Source organism: Drosophila innubila (assembly GCF_004354385.1).
Source record: "Drosophila innubila isolate TH190305 chromosome 3R unlocalized genomic scaffold, UK_Dinn_1.0 2_E_3R, whole genome shotgun sequence".
In the NCBI taxonomy this organism is placed as follows: domain Eukaryota; kingdom Metazoa; phylum Arthropoda; class Insecta; order Diptera; family Drosophilidae; genus Drosophila; species Drosophila innubila.
The window spans coordinates 17,991,761-18,013,978 of NW_022995380.1; the positions used below are offsets into that span (position 1 = coordinate 17,991,761).

The following is a 22,218-nucleotide window of genomic DNA, read 5'->3' on the forward strand; positions in this document are numbered from 1 at the left end:
ATTCCAAATACCAACTACACAATTCTGTCAATTTCGGAATGAACTGAGTTCAATTTGAATAACGGTTTTTAATGTGAAAATTGTTTAAGTTCGAATAAAGTTATCGATCTTTAAGTGAAATTCTTATTTTGATTGACAATTAAGTTACAATGTTTGTCTGGCTGTTAAAGTTGATTGTTTGTAAGGTTGATTTAACAGCAGAATTGTGCCTTTCACCTCCATCAAAAATGCAACAAGCTCGTAAATCTTGTGAAGCCCGAAACCTAATCCCAGTCGAGTGTATGCGACAAATTTATTTTGATCGCCCCGGCTACCAGTTTGCAGGTTAACAGTTAAAGAGTTGTTGCTGTGGTGCGATTCCAATCCTGGCCACCCAACTACGCAGCTTATGGATCTCCATAGAACCGTGAACCGTGAACTACTCCATGGTTTTTGGCCAGATTGTTGATAGAGAAAATTTATTGTGTTAGCTGCGGCACGAGTTTGCATTTTTTGTTTGTTGGCATATTGAGTTGCATTGTTGTTGTTGTTGTTGTCGCTGCTGGCGTTGGGGTAGAATTTGTGACACGACCTTTAACGAGATTTTCCACTTGGCGCATCAACACGCGACTTTCGAGCGTGCTGCGAGCTATGGAGTCGCATCGATTTGTAGCAACATATGTATGTAGAGGCTGCAACAGCAACAGCGACGGCAACAGCGACTGCAACAACAACAGCTTAAGCAAACAAACAACAACAATAAACAAACATTTGTTGGGGAATTAGCAAGCGACAACGACAGCGTCGCTAGACGAGTCTCTGTCTCTTCAACTAAACACACACACACTTATGGGTGTGTGTGTGTGTGTGTTTTTACTTGTCTATGGCAATATCTTAACCAACTTCATTATCATTATGGTTAGCTAGTGATGAGGATGAGAATGAGAATGGAATGGGAATCGGTATATAGAAATGGGGAGCATCATCATCAACGTCATTTGCGGCTGCTGCCGGCGTTGCATGCACATTGAATTCCAATTGGGTTTGGCAGTGTGGCGCAAACTTAATTGTCAAGGTTCGTTAGTTTTTTTTTGTTGTTGTTGTTGTTGCTGCTCTTTCTGCTAATGTTGGTTTCTAATGGTCGTTTTGAGTAACAGCGCCGCTCAGTCCCAATCCCAATCCCAATCCCAATCCCAATCCCAATCCCAATCCCAGTCTCTGTCTCCATTCCCAGTCACAGTCAAAGAGGCAGTGCCACAGCTGCCAAGGAATTCTCAATATTTCCATTACTTTGTGGTCTACGTCTGGGATTTCTTGCGTTCTACGTTCTACGTTCTGCGGCTTTGGTCAGCTCTCTGTCGCCTCTCTTTTGGATAACTATTTAATTCACATTGGTGGAAACTTGATTGTACTGTTGCTCCAACCATGCACAAAATGAGAAGCAGCCAAACGAGCTGAACGCTGACGACGACGCTAACGCTAACGCTGACGTTGATGTCGACGCCGACGCCGACGTCGACGTCGATGCCCGGCATTGACGTTTTTTTTCTGCTGTGTTTAGATTTTTCAAATTTGTTATACGCTACATGGAATAGCACTAACTTTTGGACAGTTCAAAAGATCTATGATTAATTCTATTCAAATAATAAAGAATTTTGTTTATTTAAATCAATCAAACGTAAAAGGAATCACCTAGTTTCGTATATTATTATTAATTATGTGCATTTTATTAATTTATACATCAAATTTTAAGTATATACTATTATTATTTTTTAATTATGAGAAGTTGTGTTCGCGCTATATTTATTTTATTAGAAATTATTTATTTGTATAATATTATTATTAAAATTGAGTAGCATTTATGTGATTTTAACACAAAAATTTTTATTATGTATTAATTAAATAAATATTTATTTAATATATAAATTATTTTTTATAGATTAATATAATTATATTTATTTAACTCTAAAGTATTTCTTAACTAGAAACTAATTTTAAAATAAAAGAAATTATTGGTATATATTTTTAGCTTATTTTTTATAATTAATAAATATATTAATATCATTAATAATTATTAGATGCATTTATATTGTTGAAGTTTCTATTTGTCTCCCAAAAAAATTATTGTATTTTGGATCTTTCATTAATCTGTATAAGCATTAAAAATACTTTATTAATTATAATAGTAATACTTCATAATATTACTTAAGAAGATTGCATAATTTGTAGAGTGCTTTGTAATTACAATTTTCCCACGCTAATTTTCAGTTCATTAACGAAAGTTAACTTCAGCCCTTGATGTAGACTCTCAAATACTAGCGACTTTCTTTTGCCATTACTGATTGATCAGTGGCTAAAACCACTTAGCATTTGGTATCAGCCCAGTTGGAACTAAAATAGGAGGCTTTCTATTCATTAGTTGGCAACAACATAAAATATATATATTAGCTGGATTCCACCTGGTAGCGCATTACGTGGTACGGTTAGGCCATAAATATCTGCACAGGGAGACTGTTTGAGTTGGGATGCAATGGAAGATCGGTGCTGCCACTGCGGCAACAGTTGTTGCAACTGCTGCTGCTGCTGTTGCTGCTGGTTGCTGCTGTTGCTGATGGCGTCGGCAGCGCCGGCGTTTCGCACATGGTTTTTTCAGTTGAAATGCGTTTGATCAATGCTGATCGAGTTAGTTTTGTCAAGATCTCGTCTAGGACAAGTGCAGCCGGTTAAATGAGCAACAGTGAAGAACAGAGAACACTGAACGGAAAACAACAGAACAAGGATCTAGCAGGATCAACTGTGTTTGTCTCTCTTTCTGACTCTGTGTCGCGCTCTCCTAACGGTCAACGCTAATAATAACGGTTAACGGAAGTGCGCTATTCTCGTTCGTAATGTGATTAACTAACAAACTGACCGACCGCATTACAACTCGCCACCTGCGACAGGCAACATTGCCACATTGCCACATTGACTTGCAGCATTCGTTGTGGTATGTACATGTAAACAGATCTCCGGGATTCGGTGGATTTGGGAATTCTGTCCGTATTTTATTGCCTCTCAGTGTTTGCTGTACGCATATTTAAAGTTTGATATCAATCTTTCGCAGGAATGAGCAATGACACTTAATGGCATTTTAGTTCCAAACTCTGTCTCTGTCGCTGTGTCTGTGTCTGTCTCCATCTCCGTCTCAGCCACAGTCTCAGGCCATGAGGCTTCGGGTTTATGGCCAGTCGACAGCGTCGCCTTGTTAAGTGTAAACGTTAAGTGCCTTGTTACTTAATTCTCTGCTTTTATCTTTTCGTACATTTTCCCGCTCTAATTCGACTTGCTGCTTAAAAAAAATAAAGCTAATATGAAAGGCTACAGTCGAGCGCACTCGACAGTGAGAGACCCTGTACCTTTACCGTTCAAAAATAGTTATTTAAAAGTGAGATTTAAATTCATTCAAATATCATTTATAGAAATTCGATAGAAATTCTATAGAAATTCGATAGAAATTATATAGAAATTCGATAGAAATTATATAGAAATTAGAAAAAAAAGGAAATATACTATATACCAATAGACAGACAGACGGATAGACTGATGCTGTTCAAGAATATTTATAATTTTTGCGGACTGCCATGCCGACATCTTTTTGTTATGTAAAACTTAACAGACCCTTTGTACTTTTTAAATACAGGGCTTAAAATAAATGTAAAAAATAATGCTTTTACCCCAAAGTTGATCTTGTTGTCGTGCTCGGCTTTCAACCTTACGTCTAGCAGTCTCTCATTCTTAGTCTCAGTCAGTGTCTCAGTCTCAGTTTTAGTCTCATTCTCGGGTTTGGTCCATTATCACACGCGACATTAAGTGCAGCCATAATGTAATCGAGCATTTTCTTTAATTTACAGTTAATTGAGTCTTATAGCGTAATTATGCAGACGTCAGGAAGAGTGGCAAGTCCAAGGTCTCAACTGTTTGCATGTTGCTCTTAATTGTATAACACATAAAACTGCAGGCTGAATGTCTAGAATGACTGGCCAAGTGTTGACTCCCAACTGTCGACCGTCGACTGTCCATGTGGCGTGTATGTAAATCAATCAAAGTGCTTTAGTTTAAGCCTTAATTAAGGCGCGAGGGTCATTAAGCTGTGCCGTCTTGCCATCACTTGACTTTGCCTTGGACCGTCAAATCTGCATATGCCAAAGAATTGTTTTTAAAGAGAGAGAGAGAGAGAGAGAGGGAGAGACCTTTATGCATTTAATCGCACTGTAGCTGTTGCCCGCAGCTAACGTGGCTAACAAATTGCAATTGATGCGATAAGCCACTCACTGACAATAAACGAAATGCACAATCAATCAGAGAACCATCGAACCAACCACACACAAACGTGTCCAGATACAGATACAACTGCGAGATACAGATACAAGTAGAGGTATAACTACAGGTACAAGTACATGAACTAACCAGCCAGCCAACTAAACAACGCAACTAACCCAACACAAGAGCCACGCAAAATGTGCATGAGTATAAACTTAGAGGAGGTATGCTTTGCTTTGCAGTCGCGATGTTGCAACGCGGTTGCACCTGTGGCAGTTACTTAGCAGCGTTAGCTGAGAATCGGGCGTTGCCTGGTAACCACTGATTTCCGCAGTAGAGGCTGAAGCTGCGACTGCGACTGCGACTGTGGCAAGTGTCTGAGAAACCGTTAGCAATCATTAGCAATGAAATCAATTGGCCCATATCGAAATAGGTGTACGAGGATTGTACGAGTGGCTTCTCCGTGCAACAAGCACTTCACAGGAAGTTCAACAAGTTAAGATCTCTGTTTTTCCAACTAATCAGCTACACCTTACATATATTTACACTCGTCTTGCCACAAAAAGATCACTTGATGCCATCTTATTCCTTCTGTTAGTACTCGTATTAAGTGATTAAAATTCAATCGAGCGAGATCTACAATAATAATATGTTTAAAGTTAACATTTTCAGGAATTTAATACTCAAAACTATACGTATATACTGACTGAGCTATATAAGCTTTACACATCATTTTTAATTTCAATTTTCAATAATTAAATTCCACTTTTTGTCTTACAATTTTCATTTAAAATAAATTATAAATCAGCATTAATCAACTATCCATAAATCAAATTATTCCGTATTTGTTAGCAGAGAAATGAATTTACTTTAATGAAGTTTCATTCAATACAAGAAGCGGACTTAAATATTAATATTAATATTACAATAGTTACAATTCTTAAAAATAAATTCAGTATTTGTTTCAAATATCAATGAAAACTTTACAGATCACTGCATGCTCTTGCTTTTAAAACCATTTAGGAATTTCACACAAATTTATTTAAAGATAATCTAGTTTTTATAGGAATAACTTAATAACAATTCACAAACTGATTTGAATTATTGAGAATTGATGCTGGAGTTCAATTTGCCTGATAGAATTTCGATTCTATAAATTCCCCACTTCGATCACAATAATTAGATGCAATTTACAAAACCCTGATTACTTATGCTAATGTCCCCCATACAAATAGAGGCAAATGGTTTCGGCCACTTCCTTTTGGCATTGGCAAGTGGCAGCTTTGCATTTGGCGTTTGTTGGTAGCTCGTTTTGGCTGCTGCTGTTGGTGTTGTTGGTGGTGCTGGTGGTGCTGGTGGTGCGACTGCTGTTGGCTAACTGCCTACCCACTGATTATCTACCAAGAGCGTGGCAACTGCACCGCCAGCAACTACTAAAAATCTTTGTCTATGCGCAATGCAAAAACGAATGCGAAATGATTTGCAGAACGAATTGTGCTGCAAGGAAAGGGAAGGAAATTGCGTGCAATAAAAGATAGATATGTTTGCGGCCAGCTATCAACGGTTGATCATTAGAGAAATATTCGACAGACGACAGACGAGTAACGACAGACGGTAGACAACGGCACCAAATGGTTGCAAACAGCGGCAGGCCGACGGTGCACGAAGTGGTATATAAATATTGGCATACGTTTGCTTATCTTGGCCAATTTATTGCCGCTTTTCCCCAAATGACTCAATAGCTGGCTGAATAACATAGCTCTCTTCGAGCCAAACTCGAACTAGTTCTGCACGCACGCACTTGCCGCAAAATTAATGTAATTCTCAATTACGAAACAAGTTATGCCACAAATTAAAATTATGCAAAGAAAGCGAGAGACTTCAAGAGACAGAAACAGAGACAGAGAGAGACAAAGTCTAACTGCACTTTGAGCTAACAAGCAGGAGCTGCAACTTAAGTTGCAACAGCAACAGAGACAAAAACAGAATATTTAAAAAAAAAAAGGGCGTCAACGTGGGGCGCCACCCAAATTAGGTGCACCTGTTTGTTGCACACTCTTGTAGCCTGTGGCAGAGGCCCTAAGCTAAGTTTGCCACTGAGGCAACAAAAGGTGTTTCGTTGTTATTAATTAACAACAATTCGATTTGTGGGCACACTTGGAGGCTGGTTGGCTATAGCGCCTCGATTTGGCTCTGGGCCAGACAGACAGACAGACAGACAGACAGACGGCCAAGATGCGGACACGTATGTGTGTCTCTTTGGTAATCATATTCACAAGCGTTTGGCAAGTACAAGTAGAACCGCTGCCACTGTCAGGTCGCCTGTTCACCTGGTCGCAACCAGTCGCTTTTATTTGTATTATACCCTTGCAAAGGGTATTATGACTTTGTCACGAAATGTGCAACGCATTAAATGAGGCGTTTTTAAGTATTTGCTTTCTGACATATAACCTGCCATAGTTGAGGTTCTTTTTAAAAACCTGACCTACAATATCCGTTGTAGTATAAGAAAATTTGTAAGAATTTGTAAGAAGAAATGTTGGACTGACTGTATATTAGGGTGCATCGATTTTTTCGAAAAAAAAAAATGGGACGCCATATTCGTAATCTACGGTCAATTCTAACATGTTTTTACCAAGAAAATATAGTTCTAAAACCAATTTCTAGTCCCCGCTTTTTGAGTTGCAAAATTTTGCGTTTTTAGTCCTTGCAAGGACGAAAATTATGTTTTAAGGACAATTTGTCTTTGTATTTGAAAGTTCTGGTCCCAACACGAGTTTTGCTACCAATTTTGTCAGGATCGGACTAAAAATACTAAAGATATGGTAATAATTCATGATAAAAATGAATGAAAATAAAAAACGTTTTTCAACTCAAAAAAGGGGACTAGGAATTGATTTTATAACTCTGGTTTCTTGGTGAAAATATCTTAGAATTGATCGAAGATTACGAATATGGAGTACCATTTGAAAATTTTTTTCCCTATACAAATCGATGCAATTTTCGATATATATTTGACCAGAAAGTAGAGATGTCGTTCTATTTCTGTCGGTTGAAAATCAACGTTTATTTTAATAAACGTTTTTATTTTTCGAGATAACTTAACAAACTTGTCAATTTGTAAGTTTGTTTATCATTTAGCCGTCATTCGTTGAAAATCGCAAACAGAGGTCTGTAAGGGTATTAAATCAACGGTTTGCCTACGAAAACTTTTCTTTCTTGTTTTTCTTTTCTGTTGTGTTTTCGGAGGCAAATGGCAAACACGTTTCGCGGAACAAGTTCAGGTGCTGCTGGACTCGGACTCGAACTCGGACGCGGACGTGGACTCGAACTTGGACTTGGACATGGCCAGCAGTCCGCCTGGCATACTGTGGAGTAACATGTCTCAAGACTTGTTCCACCCTTTTTTTTCTGGCTCAGCTTAGAACGACAACAGCGACAGCAATAGAACCACCAACAACAAGAGCAAGCACAGCAACAACAAAAACAATAACGACAACTACGAGCCATCCGTTAAACTGCTTTGGGCCATTGTCCAAGTTATAGCCGCTAAGCATTGGGTCAACTGAAGTTGTTAGATTTGGAGCGCGAAATGGGACCACGCACCAGACAGACGTGGACGGATCCCAAATAAACCTGCAGCATATATTTAAATGTTGCTCATGGTCTTGTTGCTAGGCGGCTATCAAGACAGGTGATGCTGCTTGTTAAGATTTTATGCCATCTGGCCATTTGATTGGACCAAACACTCGCTTTGCCCTTGGTCTAATTGTTTTGATAGTAAAAATAGTTGAAAAGCTTTTGACTTTAATTACCTGACTGAGTACCCTTCAAGCAATTCTCGGCTCGGTTCATCTCATAGTGTTAAGATTACGAGTATGTATTTAATACTTACTATTCGGTTGTCTGCCATTTTAAGTACTCGCTTCACAAGATTATAAAAGATCTTTTGCTGTACATTTCCGCAAAATTCTCACAGTTTCCGTTTCAAATGTGATGATTGCTCGACTACAAGATACTCTATAAGCCCATTCGATTAATAACTCAAATATACTTGATCTGATCAGTTCAAAAATATATAAAGGTATTGTTCAAAGAGTAAAAGATGTTTATTTTGAATGAGTTTTTAAATTTGGTACTTAAAGTAAAATTAACCAGATTTTTATTTTAATGAAAACCATTTTTACATCTCAAAAATGTTTTTCATTAAATGATCTGATCATAAATCTCAAAATTGATACTATTAGAAAAAATCTTAACAAAAATGAATATGTACCTCTTCAGTAGAAAATGTGCGAAAACGACCATAATATTATTTCTAATGTAACCCTTACGGTAGAGAATTATTGAATCGAATTTACAGTTTAATATATTGAACAAAGAATGTTTGCTTTACTGTATATGACACCCCACGGTTGCTATATAAAAATTAACCCGACACGCTACAAAAAAAAAATAAAAATAAAAGCAAAATAGTAATGCAGAGCAACTCCTTGGAGAGTACAGAAGTTAATAGAAGAAACTTTTTCTACAGCTATTCAGCAATTGACCAATTGTGCATTTATGATGCCGCCGAAGAGTGCTCCATTTGGACAATAGACCCACATGCTAGTGTTGAATTTCACTCGGCTAATTGCTGCTGATGAGACTAACATGGATGTATTTTTATATAGATGTTCATGCCGGCGGCGCCACATAAAACGAATACAATTCAGTTGGCAGGTTGGGAGAGTGCAGACCCGAAGACCAGTAGACTGAAAGACAGCGGCTGGGGACTAGGAACTAGGAGGTCTGGGACTAGGCTGGCTAATGGCAATAAAAGCTGCAAACTTGCATACAGCGACCACATAATTTAGAGTAATAGACCTGAAGTTGGAGCTTGATTTCGACTTAAAGGAACAGTCAAAGTGCTAGAGCGGATATACTCGTACCTCAAATGCCGCTCGATTGCTTAGAATTGGGTGAGATTGGGGTAGGGGTACAGTAGCCACTCAGTAGAGTGTCTTTGACCATAAATTCTGTAAATTCAAAGCGCGAAGGAATGTCACTTGCCAATTATTAGAGAATGTCAGCTTGTCGCTGATATCTTTGCCATGTTTGTATTGACGATCTCAGCTGCTGCTGCTGCTTCTGCTTCCACTCAGCTACTCAGCTCTCCAAAGGCATCAGAGCGCTCCACTTATCGTTGCTTCATATCTAATATAGACAACTAAACAGGTTCCACGCACTGCGGTCGGTCGCTTGGCCGGTCGGATAGTCGGTTGGTTGTAAAGTGCAGTTCAATCACAGCATCAATCCCAGTCTAAGTCTCTTAGTCTTAGTCTTAGTTTTAGTCTCAGTCTCAGTCTCAGTCCCAGTTGCAGTTGGTATTCCCAGCACAAGTCCAGGGCCACGCACTGACACGAGACTCTCTTTTTAATTGCTGCACTGCGTCAGCTATTCAGGACGGGGAAAAACGTTTGACAAATGCAATGCCGACAATTACATGCGTTGCAATATCCCCCCTGCTTTTTCAACTGAAACTAGAACTCATTATTGTGTCATCATCATCATGATCATGGCTCGAGATACACATTAGTAAATATTTTCATACCCTCGTTGCGCATTCCCCTTGCCATAAAACTGGTTTCCTCTTTACAGAAACAAACTGCACCGTTAAAAGAAGGAAATCTTAACTTTTAGTGCGATTACTAACCAGAAAGGTTATCTTCAGCACACCAGAGTTTTGATACTCTTGTAGAATCCTGTATTCAATATTCAAGAAATTGTTTCTATAACAGTATTTCTAAATTCCTAAAAACGAAATCTTTTGGATTGTTTGTCTAAAGGTCGATTTTTCATTGAACTGACAGTTTTACAAAATTTGAACATTTTTTCACGATGTATAAGATAACACCAGTTTAATAATATGTGAAATTAAATATAACGAAAAATACATATATATTTTTATTCGGCAAATTTCGTATTAAATTTATAATACCTCTTAAAGAGTATTACATTGTATTACATTAATTTGTATGTATATAGTACTCGTACCTTGTGGATCGTATTGCACAATTCGCTTTCCAGCGCCCATTGTCGAGCACTTGCCACGGTCAATGGCTTAATCAGTGCTGCAGCCCAGTCCATGACACCACTGACCTTGTGCCACTTGAAGTCGACCCAGACAGAAGTGAAAACAAAATCCCTATTCAAATTTGTAAGCTACACTGGCAATGGGACTCAGTCTAAGACTGGGACTGGAACTGGGACTGAGACTGGGACTGCGACTGGGGCTGGAACTGTTGCCATTCCCTGCCTGGCCACATGTCTGACTTGAACTTGAAGTGCGGAACCAGATGTAAGTAAGTAACGGTCCTGCGGCAGCGGCTGCCTCGGTTGCCTCGTGAGAAATCAAACTGTAAAGTGTGGCTAGAGATAGAGTTGGGGCTGATGCTGCCATGGCCAAGAGTTGTTGCTGTGGCCCAAACAGGTTGCAGTGCTCGTATACCATTTTAGTTTGTTATGCTTCTTCTTTGGCACGTCTGCACCGCCGGTGGCAGCCTGATGAGCATACACACACACACACACACACACACACATACAAACACACACAAACGTAAATACATGTGGATTACGTGCAACTCAAATAGAGAGAAAAGTTTTAGTATTAGCCCAAACCAATTGCACAATTTGTAACAGCTTTTGACGTTCCTGTGGCTCACAGTCGACCAGCCTGCGGCCAAAGCTTGCAACTTACAGCTTGCCACTGCCACTGCAACTGCCACCGACTGTTTGGGCAACGCCTTTTCATAACCACTCGCTCTTATGTGAGCCACACTCTTTTCTGATGTGTCACCTCTGGGCTTGTTTTGGGTGGGTGTGAGCACTTCAAAGTATGTGCAACATACTTCAGTCTGTCCTGTTGGCGGTTGATTGAAGTAACCGTAACGTACACGTATCTTGGCAAAGGTTAACTGTATCTCAATCGGTATAAAAGGCGCAGCAAATACTCGCTAACGATTTATTTAGTTAGATATATTGATTAAGGTGAAAAAACGGTTGAATAAAAAAAATGGTTTTATTGGTAAAATAATTTATTGAATAATAAAAACAATAATAAAACCTCTGATTACGGTAATTAAATCCAAATTTGGATTAAAGTCATAAATAAAAAAAAACACAAGCAGAAATTAATTAAATGTGTTGAAAGATTTGAATTGATTATCATATTCTCTCACGCGTTTAAAATCATTATCAGACTGTTTTAAATATTTTATTTTTCTATTAAAAAAAACAATGTTATTTAAAAAATGTAGTTAATTCTCTTTAAAACGAAATACATACATATTTTTAAATTATAAATTGATGCGATTTTTTTAATTTTTGATTTACTATTATAAATAATGTTTTAACTCGTTTAAACAGTTGTTATACCTAATTATATATACTTTTTGCTTGTATGCTATTTTTGTTGAAATGAAATTAATTAATGTGTACATTTTTCAACGGAACAACTTACATGGCTTATCTATGATGTGTGTGTGATTCTGTGGAGTTAGTTGCACTTTAGCAAATCAACAGCCTTCAGCAATTTAGTTGCAATGCCAATGCTATCACACGTATGTATCTTTTGCAGCCTTCAGTCACATACACCTGTAATTTACGCTCGCCACCTTTGGTGGTTGTGGTGGTGGTGGTGCAGTAGTGCGGTGGTGTGGTGGTGCTACAAAACGAGCATTAGCTGCCAAAAGAGCCCAAGACAATTTGTAGGAACCTTCGCGTCAGAGAACGACAGCTACAGCTTTAATCCAGGAAGGAACTTAGTTGTGGGGTTCGAGGTTTAGTTAGGGACTGGGACTGGGACTGAGACTCGAACTGAAGCTGATGCAACAACTGATTGCAGTTTCTAACTGCAACGTTGCAATAATTTTGTAATTTCTCACTCACTTAATTTAGCACAATTAATCTCAATTTTAGCTGTCAACTGGCTCACCGGGCAGAGAGCTAGTTCCATGAGCAGAGCAAGGCCAAAAAATAAAAAAAAAATACTTATTGCCACGCATGTCTGGGAGACAGGCACAGCTTCAGCTTCAGCTTCAGCTACAGGTAGTGGGAATCTTCACATAAATATTGGACTGCCGTTATGTTTCGTGTATAATTTGTCACTCGAAATTAATCTAAGAATGACTTTAAACTGATGTTTGGTTATCTCTCTCATCCAAATGTCGCTCGCATGCCAAACTGCTGACTTAGTCAAGTAATAGACGACAGACGGCAGCCAAATGACCGGGTTTGATCTGTGTATCTTCTGTGACTTTTTCGTCAGCATTGTTTATTATATCATAGTGCCAACTGTTAAGTGACTGTGACCGTCTTATGGCTAACAATAAGAACTGGGTGTCGATGCCCCCCTCATTTATGCTTGCCACTTTTTTGGGACTCGAACTTGAACTTAAACTTCGAGTCGGACTCGGGTTTGGATTGTGGCCCATTAAGCGCTGTTTGGGGTTACTTTTAAGTGTTGTTTTAATTTACATTTTGCGCGTCACATTTTGCGGTTTTAGATTTCATGTTTGCAACATTTTCTTTTGCGGTTTTACAAATTTTCTAGTGATCTTCGTTGAGTCTTGTCTTTCATACAGGTTCTCCTCGCTCTCTCGTCTTGTTGACGTTGACGTTGCCTCATACACATGCTTAGATATAGATATGGATGGACTTGAAACGTTAGCAAACACAGGGGGTCGGTCCATGTTGGACGGTTGGTTGGTCGCCTGGTCGTTTGGTCGCTTGGTCTTTTGGTCGTTTGGTCGTTTGGTCGTTTGGTCTCTTGGTCGGGTTAGTTTCTGGCTGCTTGGCTCATCGTTGCTCCATTCCGTCCACATTTATGGCAGTTGGCAGCAGCGGCAAGGTGTTATTTTCATTTCTAGGTTACTGACCCATGTCATATGTGTGTGGAAAATTCAATATTGCTGTGAAAAATACTTACACAACTATTAAATAAAGACATGCCTATGCTTAGGTGCCCATCTTTGTCTCTCTCTCTGTCTCTCGCTCTCTATCTCTCTCGTTTTGCTCAGTCTGCGGCTGTGGCCTGTGGCTTAGTATCTTTACTTCGTACTTAATAATTACGCTCATTTCATGCATGCAATGTTTGGATTCCAGTGAATCGCTAACGCTATTGCACACCACCACCCCCACCCCCACCGTCATCCCCAACAGCCGTGCAGCTGGATATCTGTAGGTTTTTCCAGCATTAGCTCTACGGCTACCGTGTGCGGTAACCTTCAAGTTAACATGGAACAAATGAAAAAATTCTTCGACAGCTGCCGCTGCTGCTGCCACATTGCTGCTATTTTCCTTAGCTTAATTAATTACCACATTCCTTTGGTTTTAGCTATGTATGTTTTTGCTATGTATGTTTGTGTGTGTATGTGTGTGTGTGTGTGTGTGTGTGTGTATGGGTATCCGTTTGTATGCGTGTGCTGGCTGTCAGATTTCCGCTTGTGCGCGCCAAGTGCGGAACCAAATACGAAAGACTTAAGACACAAACTCAGCTCGATTTTCTCCCATCACAAGTTTGCACACTTCCTACTCAAATGGTAATCGATTGAGTTCGCACATGTCATTTGACGGGCTTTTGTTGCATTGTTGACAGCACACGATTACAATGAATGAAAATGACATGATGTGCACGCCAAGAGATCAGGCCTGACCAGACCAGACCAGGCCAATAAGACATCGCTGCAGAGCGGCATGACAAATTGCGACCTATTAATCTCACGTGGACTTTCACTTTGGCCCAAGCTCAAGCTCAAGCTCATGCCCATGGCCAGTGTGTCCACAAGGCACACACATCTTCTAGATCTCCGGCTCTCTATAATATTATGCAAATGTCAATCAGCCACTCGGAGTTGACATTGACAACAGGATCGGGCCCAGTTAATGCTATGGGCCACGGCTAATCAGCCGCAGCTTAATTGCCAATATACTATATTGGCAGCAGCCGCCAAGACTTTTTCCCCTTACATCTGTTGACCATTTGAATTAACGTTCTTTTTTGCCTTGTCTTCATTTTAAATCACGTGTAAACGATTAATCAAGTTCCAAGCAGCGACTCCGACATTGACTGAGACGTAGACTGCGACTGCGACAGCGACTGCGACAGCGACTGAAGCTGCGATTGGGCCTGGTCTGTCTCAATGGTTTGCCCCCTAGTTTGGATTTTTTCTTTCCTAGTTGCGGTTTGCCTTAGCCCGGAGCTTTATGTCGTGGCTTTATGGGTCAGTAAGGTGGAATTTTTCGGTCTAAGTCAAGAACTTAATTTCAGTTTGAAAGTTTATGCCAAATTGATTGGTGCGAATATAAAAACAAAACCCATGCCGAGCGTTTAATGACCATTTTTATGAGATTTTTCAAATTTAAATAAAATACAAGATTTATGCATATAGATTAATCAAGTCCTAAACTTTACATACTTATGTATATACATAAAAAAAAATAATATGAAAAGCATTTGGGAATCGACAGTTGGCACTTTTCATGATCTTTCACACACTTTCATTTTCATTTGCATCGACAACAACTCCCTTTGAAAATTATATAGACACTTCGAATGGCAAAATCGTGCACGTGCCTGGAAGTCATAAAAGTTGTGAATGTGTTTGGTAGCTGCTTTCAAATTTACACCATTTTTTGTTGAAAAGCTTGTATACAAACCGATCATACAACTTAGTAACTAAGTATGTATACATGAAAGTATATACAACTTTATACAGATTATCTGATTTATGATCGTTATTTGGTTGGTGACAGTGTTAAATGATCTTCGCCAAATAAATGCCTGAGTAATACAGAAGTTATCAACGATCAGTGTTGATTATTCTGTCAATGAACTGCTGAGACAGAAACGAGTATCTTTTGGCAACGCCATCTAACAGTTGGATCTATACTTTTAGAAGATTCACATTCATTATAACGAGCATCAAGTGTCCGAGGTTCGTTGAACTGCAGTGATCACACCATTCATTATTCATGAAAGTTGTTTTTTTCATTTACAAATCGATCTATGGCTAGCGATCGTCATTTGATCACAGCGGCTAGTCTTACTTAATGTCGTATTAATTCTATGAACTATCAATTGTCAAAGATCAGGGATCGTTTATTATAAGAGAGCTGTCGAGATTGTCTGAAGGTGGTGCGATCACTTTCCAGTCATTGTACACTCTGAAAGACCTCAACCCACTTACTATATGCATCTTATCACATTTTCACGCACATTATGATGCAGATTGTGCACTCATAATCCTCAGGTGTCAATCGACGATTTGTGATTCATTGCGCTGAACAATAGACTGCACTCAGGACAGCACAACAAACAAAATGTTATATAACCGTTACACTGATAACTCATAAAAAAGTCCCCAGAAAAAAAAACCGAGAAAATAAAATAAAATAAATCTTTAACACTGACCCACTTTCAAAACTTAGTGAGTCAATAAAGAAACCGCACTGAGACCAAATACGGCTTGCGTTAATATGGAGATTAAATAATCGAACGACTCAGGCCTCAATTTCAGTCTCAGTCTCAGTCTCCGTCTCAGCCACAGTCTGAGCCTGACACTGAGTCTGAGTCTGAGGCTGAGACTGAGTCTGCGAGACAGCATCTGCAAAGCAAACCGCACATGAATCACCCACACGAGGCGGGCTTGCAAAATAGCTTGGCAAGTGACCAACAGTGACAACAGAGCAATGCTGGGATCGTGGCCAAGCCAAAAGAAAAGTTGCTAAAATTTATATACATAGATATCACACGCCTGGGGGGTCGAGGTCGCCAAACCGTAAACATTTATATACCACGAACACACACACACACACACACACACACACACATCTATACCCTTGTAGACTTATCAATATGCAAGTTAAGAGCAATGACGTCGTTGTTGTTGTTGTTGCTGCTGCAGCGCTCGGGGGCTTCCAATCAGCTGTTCAACAAAAGACTTAAGGCACAAACTTGTCCGTCATAAATCTCTCTTTGGCCAATTCCGCTCGCCAGCTCGCCAGCTCGCCAGCTCGCTCACTCTCTCGCTCTCTCACACACACACTCTCTCTTCTTGTGTGTCTCTTTCTTTCGGTTAGCCAACTCTCTTTTGGCATCTGGCAAGTGGCAAGGTGGCTCTGCGGCGCAGTTTTATGCGCTGTCTGATGCTTTGCCGGCCGCAGTTTGGTTTACACAGCGCACGAGTGCGGATCGGGTTCGGATACGGTTACGGATTTCTGATTCAAAAATTGCTCGTGATCATCTTGAACGCAACCGTATCGTTGGCTGGATCGTTATTGATTTAAAAAAATAAAATAAAATAAAATAAATAAACTAAAAATAGGTGCCTAAACTTTATATACAAATTATTAAGAGTCACCTGCGGCAAAAAGACTTCGACGTGGACACCAGATACTAGACGCGCCGCAATCAATCCAAGCAACGCATAAGTCTCTGATATGTAAACGATCGACAAAAGCTAATGCCACTGATCGTTGATCGAACCTTAACGAAATTGTGCACAAATCAAAATCAGGCAGGAGAAAAAAGTCAGTCAGTAAAAAGTGAGAGTTTTCCACGCTTTTTAGGTAATTTTTGCTGTTATCTCTTATTTATTTTTTTTAATGTTTTATTGCCTTTTGCTTTTCGACGGCTAAACAAACTTGCGACTCAATCACGACTAATTGCGCATGCGCCGCCGCTTTATGCGTATTTAAAGTGCCGCCTATATTACAAAACCGGAGCCCAGCTCTGGTACTCGTATACCTAACCGTGTCCGTGTCCGTGTCGATTTCTGTGCTTGTGTCTGTCTGTGGCAATGCCTCTAGCTGCGTCTGTTTAATATGCGTGTCACGTTGCCGGCCATCAAGTTCAAATTGCATTCGCTGTCAACGCATTGCAGCATGGGGCAGCAGCAGCAGCGGCAACAGCAGCGGTGGCAGTGGCAACGGCGGCACGCGTTGAAATTTTGAAATTAACACTAGCGAGTCTGCAACTGGAGCAACTGCTAATTAAGAAATAAAAATTGATCAGGCAACGAGTTGTGCGTGAAAGCTGACAGCAAGGATAACAGCAGACCAGGCTGACAGCCTGTCTCACTGTCTTACTGTCTATCTGTCCGACTGGTTGTTAGGCGAATGACCTGCTCAGGTTGTTGTTGTTGTTGCTGTTGCTGGTGCTTTTGCATGCCGATAACTCTGTCAGCAACATGCACACTAATTAGTTCACATTTGTGGCTTACAGCTGCGCGTTGCACTCAACTTGGCACTTGTTAACATTAGGCGATGCGACACCGTCACCACACACTCTGCTACTCATGTTGCAGTCGCAGTCGCAGTTGCAGTTAAAGTTGCAATTGTTGCTGTTGCTGTTGCTGCTGTCGCCTTGCCGTAGCAAACAAAAACAAAATCGCTGGCAAAAGTGAGTTAATACTCGTCGTATTGTGTTGGCCCCATGTTGCATCCAGTTTTTCAGCTGTGTGTTGCAACTTGTGCTACTCGTAGTCGTACTCGGCCCAGCCATGCTTCTGACTGTCAAATGCAAACTCTGGCGCTGGCACTGGCACTGGCTTCTTCTTGGTGTTGCTGCGGTCAGATGCTGGCGAGTTACTCGTAAGGCATTTAACTGCAAAGCTAATGCACTCACACACACTCGCACACATCAGCAGAGAGTGCTAACACCCATACATGTGCAGTTAATTAATTTCTTTGTTGTTTTCTACGGTAAATCATGCCACATTGGTGTTTGTGTTGGTTGCTCGTACCGTTTGAGAGATTTTTGCAACACACACAGAGAAAATAAGAGGAAAAAAATGAGAGAATAAGAATGGGAATGCCACTTAGCTTCTTCTCAGTCGCAGTCTCTTTATTGAATAGTTACTGTGAGTTTTCACGTTGCAGCAAGTCTTTTGTTGCAAACCACTTGAACTGCATTTGCATATAAATTAGTTTTGATAGCACCCGACATGGCTAAAACTAAGCCTTCAACTAAGGCTAAAGACTAAAGACTAAAGACAAAGCAGCAGCAACAGCAGCCACTAACAGTTTGATGTTTGTTCTTTAAATGCGTTGCGAAAATCAACTTGGGGTCTGGCCTAACGGTACTCATTAAGTGAAGTACAACAACGGCGACAGCATACAGCATTTGAATAGCAGCACATTTAGTGGGAACAACCACCACACACGACACCACCAACCAAGTTCGACCCACCGACTGAAAGACTTTAGACAGGATGAAGCGATAAGTTGGCAATAAAAATTGGCAGCACTTTGGCACATACGACAAACAAAAGACTTAGGAAACGAACCAGTTGCCAGTCTCACTGACTGGCTGGTTAGCTTGTTGGTTAGCTGGCTGTCTGGTTGCTAACAGTAACAGTTACTGAGCCAGTTAATTGTTAATTGTTGACAAGTTCTCGTTGTATGCAAAACGAAAGAAGTGCAAATGTACGTTTAATGAGCAGCAGCCACTGGCACCGCTCGGTGGTGCTTGTGGTTTTGTTTTCTTTACTGAGAGCCGCTGCTGTTGGTTTTTGTGGTGACTGCCATGCAGATAAGGGAAAAGTTAACCTCAAGATAAAAAGCAAAGAGAAAAGAAATGTAATTACCAGAGGAAGTCGAAAAATTTGTCATATTTATTATATAATTAAAAGAAAAGTTGCATTTTTTTTTTGCAATTAATTAAGAAAATATTTATTTTTAAACTTTAAATTGGTGTTATATTCGTAACATAAATAATAGTTGTCGCTAGCTTATCGATAAATTATTATTGATATGCTGTCGCTTTGAGGCATCTAACACCAATTTCGCTTTGTAGTACTTCAGGCTAATTTCAAAGTTAATTTCCATTTTGTATACGAGTAGCGTTTCATATATTAAGATAAACATCTTTAACTTTTATTTCTACCTCGATTTGCCAGCTTCTTCTGTGGCTGGCTGCCTTAAGTAGTTCGTTTGTCTGGTCATTTGAATTTTCGTTAAAATAGGTTTTTGGCCATCTCCATTTTGGCTTCCAACCAGCACGTCAAATGTAAATATGTCAGCACCAAATAGGGTCAACAAGAGTTTTATTTCGGCTGCACCCAACAACTTAAAACTTGTCTAATCTTTGCATAAATTTCTTTAATAGTATTTTATTTTTATTTTGCTCGCTTGATCTTTTCTAACGTTTATAATCATGTTTTATTTTTTTTCAGAAATGCGAGCGAGAAACGAGGCAATCCAGCTACCGATGGAAAAGTGAAAAACAATCTTAAAATTGTGCAATAAAAGTTTAAAGAATAAAAACAAAAGGATCGACATAAAATTGACGAAAAGAAAGAAAGAAGTTAATTAAGACTGAGTCGAAAAAAAGTGTTGGTGTTTTGTTGGCGTGATCGTGCAGTTATTGCCCCATAAACTCGCCCACAAATATTTAAAAAAGTTTATTGCATTTGCAAGCGAGTGAAAATCAATTAAACAAAAAATACAAAAAGAAAAAACAAATCAAATCTTTCGTTATAATTTGATTGCCATTATTATACGCAATTATCGCTCGAATGGTGATTTACTAACCATGAAAACGTTGGAAAGTGTGCCAGACCGAGAAAATCATTAACCCAAAGTTATGTGGAAAAGTGCGAGTGCGTGTTCATGAAAAATTTGTAGTCCAAATGCTGGCAACCAGTGAAAATTAAATTTGATAAGCCTTAAATCAACTCAAGTTCATTGTTCTCGGCAGAAACTAGTGAAAAGCAATAACATATTGTAGTTAAAAGTGTTGAGAAACAGTTGATATAAACTACTGTGCAACGATCCAATTACGGCCATTTATGGCTGGAGACTTAACTGTTAATCGAGATACTAGTAAGTTATATTTTAAATGCCAAAAAGTTAAGCTTTAAGTGAAGTATTCAGTTGTCCAAGTCTTTAAAGAATTTCTAAACATGTCAACGAATATTTAGCTTGACTTCAAATAAGAGAAAGAAAAAGTGAAAGATTTAGATTTTAACTTATAATCTCTTAATTATTACACAGCTTAATTTTTACGATAACTTTTCCTTCGTTTTAATTTCCAATTTGTTAGACAATAATTTGCTTAACTTTATTGGACAATTATGCAAAGCAATAAGCCGACTAAGCTGCTTAAATTTATAAAGCTATAAGATAATGACAATTATTAGTTAATAATTTGTACATTCTGAAAGCAATTTGTTTGAGTCAAATGAAATTACGCTGCGTATACGCAATGTGGCATTCTAATTTGTACCGCTGTACGACCAAATTGTGCAATAAAATTGTTTATAAACTATTAAACATATATTGGCATGGGTACGTATTCATGTGTGTGTAATGCAAGAGGCACACATATGTATACAGCGATTATCTGAGTATTACGATAGTAAAACCTGAAGCCATCTCTCGAGTTGTGTCAGTGCCACTTACTAAGCTGCCTTCTGTCACTCGCTTTTAGTTTGCCGTCTTTCTGTCTCTCTGTCGTTTTATTAGCGAAAGTCATCGAGCAGAATAATTGTTGCAATGTTGCTACTTCTTCTCTCCTCTTCTTGCCATTACTCCCCCCATACGATGACTGCAATCAAGGTGCGGGCTCGTAAAACACAATTTAAATTCAGTTGCGCGTAAAACGAAATTCAGCTAGAGATTTTTGTGAGTTCATGTATAAGTGTGTGTGTTGTTTGCTGAGTTTGGCGAATCTCATTGCAGCTCAGGCAACAACTGTGACCATCTTTGGCTTATTATATAATTTTTGAACCCATTATTCCATTTGTCAAAAAATTTGTTTGCCATTCCTCAGGCTCAAAATTATTTAAATGCGTCAACATTTTCGTGAAAATAATTATAAAATTACTTGAAACCTTCGTTACATCATGAATGCGTTGTTGTGCCTTCACCTGTAACAGGTGTGAATAAGTAAGAATGACTTGAACTATATGCGAATTATTCAGAAATAAAATGTCATAATCTTTTGTTTTACTTTGTGGCTAAAATTGTTAAATATTTTTTAACATTTGTGATTGTTTTAAAATGATGAAAAATCTAAAAATAGGCTGATAATATTTTTTTAAAAAGTAGAAAACAATATTTTGAATGTAGTAGGGCATCAAATTTAAATTAATTTCTCTCATCGAAATATAAATTACAAAGTAACTTAAGAGAGTGAGCTTAATAATAAAAGTTATAACCAAAATATAAATATGTGTATATTAAATCTATTTAATCATCAAGCTGAGGGATCAATTACAGACTAAGACAGACTACAAGTAATTCAAGGAGAGCCCTGGGAATTCTTAAAAGCAACTTTCATCAACTTTTGTTGTCGTTGGTTAATGTCGCTTGTTGTTGTTGTAGTTGCTGTGTCATTACTTAAGCCAGGCCATTGACATGCAATGACATCACATTTGTACTCGTAGTCAGTTTTACAACGACAACTACAAAATTGTAATTAATATGACAGAACAGCTGCTACACCTACCTGTTTGGTTTGCCATGAATGAATACTGAATGAATACTCGTGTTTATCGACATTCATGAGTATTTGATCGGTCTGTGATTATCAATGGCAAACATTTAGAAGCCAGCTAGTAATTATTTACATTCATTAGCAAAATTACTTAATTATGATAGCTGTTGACTGATGTCTATTGCCATAATAAAGTGTTGTTGGAACGTTGATTGTCTCATGGAACGAATAGCCAATTGTTCGTCAGTTAAACACATAAAACCCTTGGTTTTTGAACTTACAAATGCAGCGAACTTTTATCTAAGGTTCGACTGGTGGCTCTCTAGGCCCTAGGCCCTATTCAATTGACTTACTGACTGACCAACTGACAGACTGAAATGAGACAAGTGAATGCTGATTGACCCACTGAAACTGGAACTGAAACAGCTCGGAGCGTGCTTGACTCGGGAACGTGCATTTCA

At 39.0% G+C, this 22,218-nt stretch overlaps 1 long non-coding RNA gene across 2 annotated transcripts; it reads left to right on the forward strand.

The window, feature by feature from the left end:
- Window positions 1-10,310: 10,310 nt before the first annotated feature.
- LOC117790858 lies at window positions 10,311-19,736 on the forward strand. Of its 2 annotated transcripts, none has more exons than XR_004618004.1 (2): window positions 10,311-10,622; window positions 19,494-19,736. It is a non-coding gene; the product is annotated as an uncharacterized LOC117790858 (long non-coding RNA). The 2 variants fall into 2 exon arrangements; XR_004618005.1 differs by having other exon boundaries at window positions 10,311-10,618.
- The last annotated feature ends 2,482 nt before the right edge of the window (window positions 19,737-22,218 follow it).